The sequence below is a fragment of the Rattus rattus genome, chromosome 3 (genome assembly GCF_011064425.1).
Source record: "Rattus rattus isolate New Zealand chromosome 3, Rrattus_CSIRO_v1, whole genome shotgun sequence".
Taxonomy (NCBI): Eukaryota; Metazoa; Chordata; class Mammalia; order Rodentia; family Muridae; genus Rattus; species Rattus rattus.
In genome coordinates, this window is record NC_046156.1 from 4271228 (window position 1) to 4283892 (window position 12665).

The following is a 12665-nucleotide window of genomic DNA, read 5'->3' on the forward strand; positions in this document are numbered from 1 at the left end:
GAAGCTTTCGTTGGACAGCCAAACACTATATCAAATGCTGGAAAAACAAACAAACAAACAAACAAACAAACAAAAGTAGATTTTTCCTTTATATGTGTGAAGACATCACAATACCTTACAACATCTGAGTTTAACATGCAAATTCTACTGATAGAAAAATTATCATATGAAGTGGCCTGGACAGGAGAGAGTTGGTTTTACGAAGTTTTATTACAGGGAACTACTCTTTGATGCAGTAAATATCGTGGGAGAAGTGTTAGGAAAAAGACTACATGCAAAATGCTGGAGTCTCAGATGTAGATCAGCCTTGCTGGGCTGAAGGGGCTGGATTGAAACTGCAGCTCCATGCAGGCAACAACGGGACTTGTAATGGAAAAAGTTCACATCTTGATGAGAGATCAGTACAGGTGAATGTATAGCTTAGTGCTGGTGAACATATATATTAGGAATGCATAGGCTGCATGGACATATTAGAAAGCATAGCTTAACACACAGAATCCCTGAAGAGTCACCAGGCTTAGGGCATGGCCATCGCCTGCCAAGCAGATCCCCTGCAGCTCTTGGTAAGTAAGGTTGTTGCTGAGGGCTGCATGGATCATGCTGTTCCTGAAACTGAGCATCACCAGCATTCACACTGGGTTGGGACTGATGGTTGTTCGTCACAATATAATAGCAAGAACAACATGCCTGCCAGCTTGCTTCTAACTACCTCCTGCTAATGAAATCTGCATTTCAAGCCCTATGTTCTTGTTGACATTGAATCCTGTAATAAAGACATACATTTCATGCCTAAGTCTACAACTAAAATCCAGGAGCAGTGTCTATTGACTCTGAATTTGAATCACCAGCAGAACAGTTTGAACTAAAGCTTCATAAAGGACTAGGTCACCATGGAACAAGAGCAATAATTATGTTCTACTTGTAAGAAATAGTAGGGAATGAGGGAGATACTGGCCCCTCCATGGGGGCGGGAGGGGATACACAATGAACCCCATTGTTGGAGCTGCAACTTTTTAAATTCAATTTACATCCTTATTGCTGTCCTCCCTCACACTGTCCCCTACCCCATTTTCAGCAAATGGTGCTGGTTCAACTGGAGGTCAGCAGGTAGAAGCATGCAAATCGATCCATTCTTATTGCCTTATACAAAGCTCAAGACCAAGTGGATCAATGACCTCCACATAAACCAGATACACTCAAACTAATAGAAGAAAAAGTGGGGAAGAGCCTCGAACACATGGGCACCAGGGAAATTTTCCTGAACAAAACACTAATGGCTTATGCTCTAAGATCAAGAATTGACAAATGGGACTTCATAAAACTGTAAAGCTTCTGTAAGGCAAAGGACACTGTTGTTAGGACAAACCAGCAACCAACAGATTGGGAAAAGATCTTTACCAATCCTACAAAAGATAGAGGCCTTATATCCAAAATCTACAAAGAACTCAAGAAGTTAGACTCCAGAGAGGCAAATAACCCCATTAAAAATGGGGTACAGAGCTAAACAAAGAATTCTCAGTTGAGGAATATCCAATGGCTGAGAAACACCTAAAGAAATGTTCAACATCCTTAGTCATTAGGGAAATGCAAATCAAAACAACCTTGAGATTTCTCCTCACACCAGTCACAATGGCTAAGATCAAAAACTCAGGTGACAACAGATGCTGGTGAGGATGTGGAGAAAGAGGAACACTTTTTCATTGTTGCTGGGATTGCAAGCTGGTACAACCACTCTGGAAATCAGTCTGGCAGTTCTCCAGAATATTGGACATAGTAATACCTCAGGACCCAGCTATACCACTCCTGGGCATATACCCAAAAGATCCTCCAACCTACAACAAAGACACATGCTCCACTACGTTCATAGCAGCCTTATTTATAATAGCCAGAATCTGTAAAGAACCCAGATGGCCTTCAACAGAGGAATGGATACTGAAAATGTGGTACATCTATACAATGGAGTACTACTCAGCTATCAAAAAAAAATGACTTCATGAAATTCATACGCAAATGGATGAAACTAGAAAACGTCATCCTGATTGAGGTAACCCAATCACAAAAATCAGACATGGTATGCACTCACTGATAAGTGGATATTAGCCCAAAAGCTTGAATTACCCAAGATACAATTCACAGGCTACATGAAGTTCAAGGACAACCAAAGTATGGATGCTTCAGTCCTTCTTAAAGGGGGAACAAAATATACATAGGAGGAGATATAGAGACAAAGTTTGGAGCAGAGTTAACTGAACAGAATAAAAGCAAGTCACTCTGTCACTGTTACACATTAAGAATCCACACAGAGCATGCATGACCTCAGGAGGCATCACAGCATTCCTTTCTGACTAACCCTTCTGTGTAGCATCATCTACAATCCTCTGCAGTCCCACTACTACACTACATTGCAAATATGTGTTCATATATTTATTTCTAGCACCATTCATATTTCATTTATGTTTCTGTTGCCTGAAACAAAGTCCAGGCACATAACAGATGCCCAAGAAATACTCAAGGGAACAATTCAATTAAATGAAGAAATTGCCGTTTCAATGTGTACTTTTGTCTTACAAATTTGGCTCTCTTCTGAAGCAGGACGCAAGCTTATGTCCTGGATCATAAATGAGCGTGCTTCCCTTTGTTAATCCAGTAAGTTTTTATGGAACTAGGCATCAAAGAAAATATTAAGTGATGAGAATATAACGGTAAGTGCTGTAGTCCTGGTCCTGTGGTTACTTCTTAATTCTCCACACTCCCACATCAGCTTCTAGTTTGCCATCTATTCACAATGTCCTTTTCTTCCCAAAGCCCCATCTCACCTTCGACCCACATCACCTTTTTTCTGAAACATGGCAAGCTATCACCAATCATATTTTAAATTATCTAGTTTACAATTAAAACAATATCATTTTAAAGACTTTTGATGCCACATAGCAATGCATGTGTTATTTTACTTGTGAATGAAACCATAGCACAATCCTCTCCAGTGTAAAACAGTAGCTAACTGCCTTCTCATCCATAATAGTTACCACCAGAAAGGCAAAAATGGAGGACAGTTAGCCAAGGACTGCGAGGTCCTCATTCCTAACTGCACGTGCTCACAGTTTACACCTCAGGGCAAGTCAAGAATCTCTCTTTCTCTTTCTCTTTCTCTTTCTCTTTCTCTTTCTCTTTCTCTTCTCTCTTTCCTCTTTCTCTTTCTCTTTCTCTTTCTCTTTCTCTTTCTCTTTCTCTGCCTCCGGCTCTCTCTTGTTCTCTGCCTCAGCCTGCCTTCCTGCGCCTCTGCCTCGGCCTCTGTCTCTGCCTCTGCCTCTGCCTCTGCCTCTGCCTCTGCCTCTCCTCTGCCTCTGCCTCTGCCTCTGCCTCTGCCTCTGCCTTCTCTGCCTCTGCCTCTCTGCCTCTGTCTCTGCCTCTCTGCCTCTGTGCCTCTCTCTGTGCCTCTCTGCCTCTGCCTCTGCCTCTGCCTCTCTGCCTCTCTGCCTCTGTCTGTGCCTCTCTGCCTCTGCCTCTGCCTCTCTGCCTCTGCCTCTGCCTCTGCCTCTGCCTCCTGCCCCTGCCCCCTGCTCCTGCCTCTGCCTCTGCCTCTGCCTCTGCCTCTGCCTCTGCCTCTGCCCCTGCCCCTGCCCCTGCCCCTGCCTCTGCCTCTGCCTCTGCCTCTGCCTCTGCCTCTGCCTCTGCCTCTGCCTCTGCTTCTTTTTTGCTGTTGATGCTGGGATTGAGGCACAAAAAGCAACATGCAGACAAAGATAAGTAGTCTTGATTCTCTCCTTCAAGAATAGATTTTTCTGGCACTGGTGTGATGGCTCAGAGAGTAAAAGCTCTTGCTGCCAAGGCTGAGAACCTGAGTTTAGTCTCTGGGATCCATATAGCAGAAGGAGAGAACCGACTTCTGGAAATTGTACTCTGATCTCCACACTTGATTTGTGAAATGCGAGTGTTCACTTATACTGCATGCGTGTGTGCACGCACACACACACACACACACACACACACACACACACACACACACGAAATAAATAAAATAATAAAAAATAAGGCTTACTGCCATTGCTCATTGACCTTAAAATGTCTGCATAGAACATACCTAGTATTGCTAATAATGAGGGCAGAGGCTTATTGGACACATCTGAGAGGACACCCAGGCTTTGTCTTACACAGACTCCTGCTGGTCAGACTGTCTTCCAGCAGATCTCACAAGACATGACACAGGAAGAAACCCTGGCATGTCATAAGAGGTATTACTGTAAAAGAGGTCAACCAGCGCTAATTCTGTTGGATCACCCAGGCAGGGCTTCTCTGACTTTGTAAAGGGCTCTGCGGCTTGCTGAGGAGATCAGTTCATCGGAGGCTGAGCTGGGCTGTGGGAAGGGCTCTGATTCGACTGAGAAGTCACTGAACAGGTTGATCCATTAAAAATGATCATTTGATGACTTTGCAGTTGACAAATTTACTGCAGGGAGCAAGAGCCCAAGGCAACTTTAACTTAAAACCTTTGGGATTTCCAGTGCCTCCTGGGGGAAGCCCACACCCCCTCTCACTTCTCTTTTTTCTTTCTTGAGCGTAAGGAGACAGGCTCTTTAAAGTGAAGCTGTATTCAGGATCATAGGCCTCTATTTTCTGGTTACAGCTGACTCAGACATACACCGAGTGCCTGCCACTCAGGCTTTTCTTCTGAATACATGGGCTGTTCTATCACCCCACAACATGTGCAGAGGCTTCAGAACTAAGCCTGCAACCTTATACCCTCGTCCACATTAAATACCAAATGCCACCTCCTGTCCCCATCAGTCTTTCTTCTGGGCTCATCTCACTTCCACAGAACGAGTACATTTACTTCATTCCTAACCTACATGGGTTAAACTAGTGATTTAACAAGACTCTTCTCTACTTTATCTTAAAAAATCCAGCAACTCCCTGTGTTCGATTTTTGTAAATTCTTTAGATTTTATTTTAAATAGGTTCCATTAGCCTAGATAGTCATCTCTCCATACTGCAAGTGTGGCCATTTCTGCTGTAGAGTCCCTGTTTGCCATAGATACCAGCACCTGGAGTTTTCAGAGATCTACCCTAGGCTGGCTACTCTTCAGATGGGGAGGGAAGTGCCTGGCTTACATGGTGGACCTGGAGTCTCTCCTGGTTGCAGATACAAAATGTGGCCCAGGTTCTAGCTCATCCTGCACTTTCTGATTCCAGTGATCACTCCCAATCACTTTGGCTGAGTCTGATTCCAATGGTCACTGCCAATCACACTGGCTGCTTTGTGCTGTTTTCAGCCTCGGCAATTTCTCCTTGTATTGCTCCAGTTTTTAGGAAGGAGCAAATGTCACGGTAAAATATTTAGTTTCTGTCCAATATGAATTACCTACCTAGGCAATCTTCTTAACTTACTCAACTAGTTTTGAATGGATAATTAAGATTCCTCTTGCAACCTTAGGTAGGATTACTTAAGTCATATGAATTCAGCTTCTGCAAGACAAAACTGGCCTCAACTTAAGAATTCCTGAGGAACTTACACTTGAGTGGGAATTGAACAATTTGCTCCCAATTAGGTCTCACGCAAAGGAGAATTATTGATGGGTACCCAGAGTAGAGAATACATTAGACATAGAGAAATCATGTGCCATTTTGTAGGTCATCCGGACAGTATAACTCGGTCTCACTGAAGAGAGCTTCCTCAAAGGATAACTTTCTCCTGTCTTAATCAATATCTCCCCTTCACACCACCAGGATGCAGGCATATCTAGAGTTTTGAGTATACCTGTGCACCACACTCTTGGCTAAACCAGGCCTTCTCACACTTAACCTCACATCTGTGGCCCAGTGAGTGACCTTCAGGGTCAGTAGTGTACATCCTGCACTGTGAGATCTTCTAAATATTGGTGTTAGGGGACCACGTACCTGCAGTACAATGCCTGTGTTACAGAGCTAAAGACAGTCAAAGTTTTAGGATGCCCTGCACTCCGCACACTATCATACTACTCTTGGGCATATAAGAGATTCACATGCCATGTGGCACTTTCCAAACAACCTTTAATTTGGCAGAGCATAACCTAATCTACAATCCTTCCCACAGAGGGATCGTCTGGTACCTAACAAGCTAATGCAAGAAGACACAAGGCCACTGATTCCAACAGCCTCCTCTAGTGTAGAAGGAATTAAGTTGACAAATTCACGTTGGTATATTTTTCTTGTATCAAGGGCCTCGGGTCATAGGAAAAACTCCCAGTATTTCAGATTTTTGTTTTCAAAATGTCTACATAGGTGGCAAACATTTTTTCTTATAGAAATCCTCAGTATCAGTACTTTTGTGTCTCTGTGGACAACTTAAGAGAGGAGGGTTCATCTGGGCCAGAGGGGTTATGATTCACCATGGTAAAAAATGCCTGAGCTCAGCTCATGGTCAGGGAGGGGCTCAGGTCATGGTGGGAGAGGGGCTGAAGGGCCAGACTCAACACTTGGTGAGATTGTGGTGGAAAGTATCCAAATGGCAGTGCATGAGAAAACAGAGAAACCAAACAGAATCCATGAGGTGTAATTTCAAAGTCCTCTAGTGACTTGGCTCTGCAAGTAATCATCATAGCCTTCCTTACACACAGCTTCAAAGTAAAGGACCAAGTGCCCAGAGGAGAAACTTGTGGAAGACATTCAGATTCATACCACAACAGACAGCATGTTGTATTGAAGTGAGGAGAAAGTAGGGGAAAATCACCCATTCCTCTCCACTCCTCTCTTCCTGAGTACAGAATTGTCTTCCTAACTTGCTCCTGGCAACTTCTAGGTTATTGTGTGTTAGACCCCTGTTCTTGAATCTCATCCTGCCAAAGTCTCTGCTATGTCATCCTGTCCCAGAGCCTTAGTTAAACTGTGCTTTTAAATACAAATTCATCTGCATCATTGCCTTCATTCAGAAATATGTCCATTTGTAGACAAATGCTTTCTTCTACACAGAGTCATAGGAAACTCTCCAAGACCATTACCTCTAATTTGGGATAAAGAGAATTTTAAAAAGCAATCAACCAAACATAGACAAACTCTGCTATCTTCTATCCATTCTTGTCATGAAAATAAAATCTCGGAGTTTGAATTTCTCTACAGCATCCTTCATTTAGGTTTGAGTTTTTGTTTACCCTACTCCCCCCAAACCAGAAGTGATTTATGTAGACATGCTAGCTCTGGAGTGAAGTGTCAGTGTAAGGTGCTTTACATAATCCTAAATGGCTCTGAAATTGGCATGGTCTGCTTATACAGCCGTATGCATCTCAGGTTGGCTTGCAAATATTCTCTAAGTGTGCCTTGCATACTTTTCAGTGTGTACACATGTGCCCGAAAAGCAGTCTCCAATGTGTGAAATGTACACACACAAAATACAATATAAATTGTCTTTAGTACTTCAGTGCATAGGCTTTAGTTTGGGCCTTTAAGTCATCCTATTGCTGAAAACAAAAACCAAACAAAAGAAGGCTTTAAAGAGATAAAAAATAGAGCCCAGCTGTGTCCCTAGGTCACCGATCATCCTGCGACTGAGCTGTGTCTTCATTGCTTCCATGGGAAGAGTTGGTAGAAATTTCAAACCAGCAAAGAAGACGTAAAATTTAAGGAATTTTTAGGATTCTTTCTCTATATGCCCATGGGTTTTGTGGCTGTGAAATTATTTCTGTTACTATATAGTGTATAGAACATGGAGACTGAATGATGACATTGTCTTGATGTTTCATTCTTGGCCTCTTGTGTTAGGACTTTCCAAACCAAACCATGTGTTGTTCTGGATCAGATCAAGAGCTTCCTAGTGTTTGATTGTGATAGCATTTTCCTTCTTAAAATATCCCTTATCTTCTTTTGGATTTCCAAATGCCAGGAAGGGTGGTGAGAACCTAAACTGTGGTTTGGATGTATTTAAAATTTTCCCCCTCCTCACGCTTAAGACAGACTTTTAGTTTTTCCTAATGACTTTCTAAAAATTGTCAGTGTCTTTTGGTCATCGACAAGGTTGTGATACAGTCTGAACAGTTTATAAGGAATCTGAGATTTTTCTGCATATTCTCAAGCTATCTCTCCAGCCTGGTCCCTGTCTGCTCCACCACATTGCACTAGAGACTCATGGGAAACCTCTCCATGTATTTTGCAGTCAGCTTCCATTGGGGTTGCATTACTGTCTTTGGACTAACATTCTACTCCAATGCCTTTTGCTCCCATTGTTAGAACATTCCAGAACTCTAAGGAGCTCACCTGCTACAACCTCTCAGTTTTATAGGCATGGCTGTAGGGGTTCAGTTCTGAGTGGTCACATAGAGGTAGGAAGATTCCATGTTTCCATTTCTGTGCATCCTCCTGAGATACACCCTATGGTGTCTGCTGCCCCCCACCTACCCCATTGTCACTGGTTTGAACAGTCCTTCCCACCCTGACGCACCACCTTTAGGAGAGAGGCTGTGTCTCTTGAAAGCAAGGATTTTATTCAATTTACTTTTTGTCAAGTGCTTGGTGGTATTGAGAGTTTATAACAGGGAACTAAATTGACAGATGTTTTAATTTCTACATCTCCATGAGGCATTGCTACATGCTCAAAAAACATAGGAGAGAGAACTTTTGGGAGCTCAGGGCTGGGAAGGCTGTCACCACTAAAGCACTCATACTGGACAGGAGAGTCAAATCTCCTTGGTTGACTCTAAAGTCCTCATATCCTAAATATACAACACACACAGGAGAACTATTAAAAAGTTACTCGTGTCCATGATTCTATTGGAATATACAAAAGAGGAAGAAGACTTTAATTCTAAACCACTGGGCAAGCTAGGAACAAGCTCTCATCTCTGTACCTGTTTTCTCAGCTGACCATAGAGGACACAGATTGCCCCCAGTGTTGTGGGGCAAATAGTCCTAAGCACAGTGTTTAGCTAATGGCAGAAAAGCATAGGCACTTAAACAAGAAGAGTCCATGATGCCCTCTTATGACTCTAAGAGAGACATAAGCTTTTTGAAGCAGGGTCTCTCTTTTTTGCAGCAGAAGGTATAGAAGTTTGAGAGAGTAGCAATCACACAACTATGTCAGAACTGTTCATACATCTTCTGTCTGACTGGCTTGCTCTCAGGAACCCAGGCCAAAATTGCATCTGTGATCCTCAGTGCCTTCCCTGGAAGACTTCACAGCCTGGTTGCATCTCTCATGATCTTGCTCTGACTGTCTCTCAACGAAAAGTTTATGCTTTGTTTTCTTCTTATCTTCCCTGGTGATTTTGGCAGTGAATATGCATGGAAAATACTTAATGAAATAGCTGTTCTCTGTATGTCACCAGAGACATACAGAGGTAAATAAGGAAAATTCAAAATATACTAAGTTTATCACTTGTGGATTGCCTCAGTCTCATTGGCTTAGAGCATTGGCTGTTGCTATGCCAACCAGCTGTATGCAGGGGTTGGTAGAAATGGTTACAATGGTTTGAAGTAAACTCATAAGGTTCTTCAGATACTCCAAAAGAATGAAGTCTGGTTACCACAGCAAGCACCCAGCAACACAGCTCTGGAAGATATTTTATTTTGTCTCCATTTCATTTAGTCCACTTGCCTACCTGTGTGGCTCAAAATTATTCCTGAGTTGTTCATCTTTGAGAAAGTCAGAGTCAACTAACTGGTCAGCTCTACACAGTCTAGAGTCATTTGAGAAGGGAGTCTCAGTAAGGGTTACTCAGACCAGATTTTCCCTAGGATGCATCTTTGCTACAGTTTAAATTGTTGACTGTTAAGTGATGCAGGAGGGCCCAGCATAGTGTGAGCAAAACTATCCCCTTGTCCCATAGGAAAGCAACAGAGCATGAACCTGGGAATTTTCCCCACAGTTCCTGCTTGAATTCCTGTCCTAACTTCCTTCAGTGGTGATCTATGACCTGGAAGAAGAAACCAAACCAAGCTTTTCCTTCCCTAAGTTGTTTTTGGTTTAGTGTTTTATTACAGAAACAGAAAAGAGATACAGACAAAGACAGCACTCTTGCATGACAAAAAATAAAACTATTAGTTATAGACATTGGTTTGTAACTTCATTTCCTCCTCAGTGCATGGAGTACTACATATAGTAAGTAAATTAATTTTGTGTAACTCAATCAATTGAAATAAGCAATTATCTGCTCCTTGACAATTGGCTAATGATAATATTCTGAGCCACCTAGTTCTTAGGAGGTTTACATTAACAATGCCCTTAGTGGGCATATGCTCTCAATAATGATGAGAGCCTTAAAATTGCAATTAAATCTTATTTTTTCCTTATAGACTTTATTCCAAGAACATCACCCACTGTTTTATGCTGCATCTTTTTAATCCCTGCTATCCAAGCAACACTGACTAATGAGAGTCTTGTCTTCTGTTGTATTTCTTAAATATTTAAAGCCACTCACAGTTCTTATGCTTTTTATGACTTCAACCATAAAATGCTCCTTTCCCTCAACCTCCAAATATTGGTTCCTTAGTAATGTGACTTGTAAAATGAAGATTACAGTGATTAGGAAGGGAACTTGGCAACACACACAGGAGTCATGTTAGGCAATTCTAACCCCAAAGAGGCAGAGGATGAAAAGAAGAGAAGATTAAATTCCAAGGCCTGCAGTGCTGAATGGTTTACACCATGAACTGGAGCTGGTTTCTGTACATGTCCATTAAATTCTGGCAGAAAACAGTGCTTGCATGCGACTCACAGAGGAACGTGAGGTGTAGGCTTAGATTTTTTAAAACCTAATAAAGGTTCTTATATGCCTTAACCTCCCTTCTAGTCCACCACCCACCAGAGGTAATGGAAAGGAAAGGTTGATAGAGCAAATGAGGATGTAGATCTGTTTAGAAATAATTCTTTTGGGGTGATCCCAATCTTCCTTGTTGGGATAGCAGCATTCAGTTCCCATGGATCAGCAGTGGTAGCTCCATCCACTTGTAAACACCATTCATGAGTCAGCAAAAGCAGTTTGATCCTTTCCTCGTGTGGGCATACAGAGAACAGCTATTTATTATTTCCCATGCATACTCATATCCAAAGAAACCTCAAGGCTCTGCCAATCGGCTTGATCCATGGAAGCGGCAAGAAGCTGCTGTAACACTAAGAAGTTGCATACGAGAAGCTCTTCGGTGCATTTCTCTTTATGAAGTCACGAGATACAATGATCAGCAAAGAAGGCAAGGCAAACTAATGCCACAGCGTTGTCAGTGACAACCAGAGTTAGCAAAGCACAGCGAAGACCAGCAAAAAGTGGCAAGGTGAACCAATGCCACACAGCACTGTGTATAGCCTTTCCAAATATCATGTGTTCTCTTAAGCATCCAGTCTAGCAAAAACATCACATGCCCGCCCCTCCCACCCCCTTCCAGGAAGCTTCCAGAAAAACACCACGTGTCTACCCTCATTAAAATATCCTTTCATAAGACAGTTTCCAGAAAAACATCACATGACACAACTGAGTCTCCAAAGAAACCAGAAATTTCTATTTCAGTCAGAATTTAGTGACAATAAGGGAAGGCCTTGCCTTTGTAAACTTCTGCACTGAGATCCTGAACCTTTGAGACGCCTTTTTGGATATTCATGTCTGACGATTTACAATGCCGTTGAGGAGTCCTTCCGATACACATCCTGCATCAGGTCTTCCTGGCTTCCGTCTTAAACTTACCCACAATTCATTTACTCACAGACCATGAAGAAAAGCTGTGACCTTCCACATGACTTTTCACAGGTTTGTTTTGCTGAGAGATGCTTTCCTTCGTCTAATTTGAAAATTGTGCTTATATATTTAGACCAGGAAATCTTCCTTAAAAAGTGGTAGCTTTTCAAACACGTGGTCACACTATGGAGTCACTGGGCACTTATTGGATACACACTAGGTATCCAAGGTTTTTGTACCTGTTATTGAGTGCAGGGAGAAAGACCAGAGTTGTGCATGGCTTTATGGAACTTAATGTCACCAGAATAGAATGCTCTTCACTAGAAGAAAAGGAATCATTCAGCCTAAATTGTGTTATCAGAATTGTAGACTGAAGTCAACTTTGAATCTATTCTCCTTTGTTAAAGTACAAATAAATGAGAAATCAAAGGAGAGAAACACATCTAAGACTCAGGCCCCGTCGAAGCCAACCTTAGTCCCACAGACAGAAGGCGACTAGCGGCCGTGTGGCTTTGGGGTCTGGCATCCTTTCTTGTCTGCTGCACCCCCCATGCTGACCTATTCACTATCTTGTTTAGGGCGTTTGCAGGCCTTGTTGTGCTTAATGTTAAACATTAGTAAATAAATCTTAAAGTATCTATAAATCTAATGTGATAAAAATAATTTCCATCTTGTAAATTATCCAACAGGTGCACCTTTAAGGATTTTAATCTGTCCATAGAATACACAGGGAGCTTGTTCTGCATATCATGAGAGTGTAGAAATCTATATCGAAGCATTAAGTGCTGAAAATAATCCCCAATAACTACAGTGAATATGTGGCATATTTACATCTTCCTGCTGAATTTAGCTTGGATCTTTTAGAGTCTCAAACACATGACACCAGGAATAAGTCTTTCCTCATCTGATAAAAGCATTAGCTGAAGAGCTTTCCTCCTGGGTTTTTAATGTACTCACTTGTCAGGAGGAATTTTGTTTGTATCAGAGAAGGCATCTTAGCTCTGTGCTGTGTGCCTTGACTGTTTGATTCTTCTG

At 42.2% G+C, this 12665-nt stretch overlaps 1 protein-coding gene across 1 annotated transcript in view; it reads right to left on the minus strand.

Annotated features, from left to right (window-relative positions):
- Positions 1-12665, minus strand: part of Negr1 (neuronal growth regulator 1) — a 429098-nt gene that overhangs the window by 3958 nt on the left and 412475 nt on the right. The window lies entirely within an intron of this gene.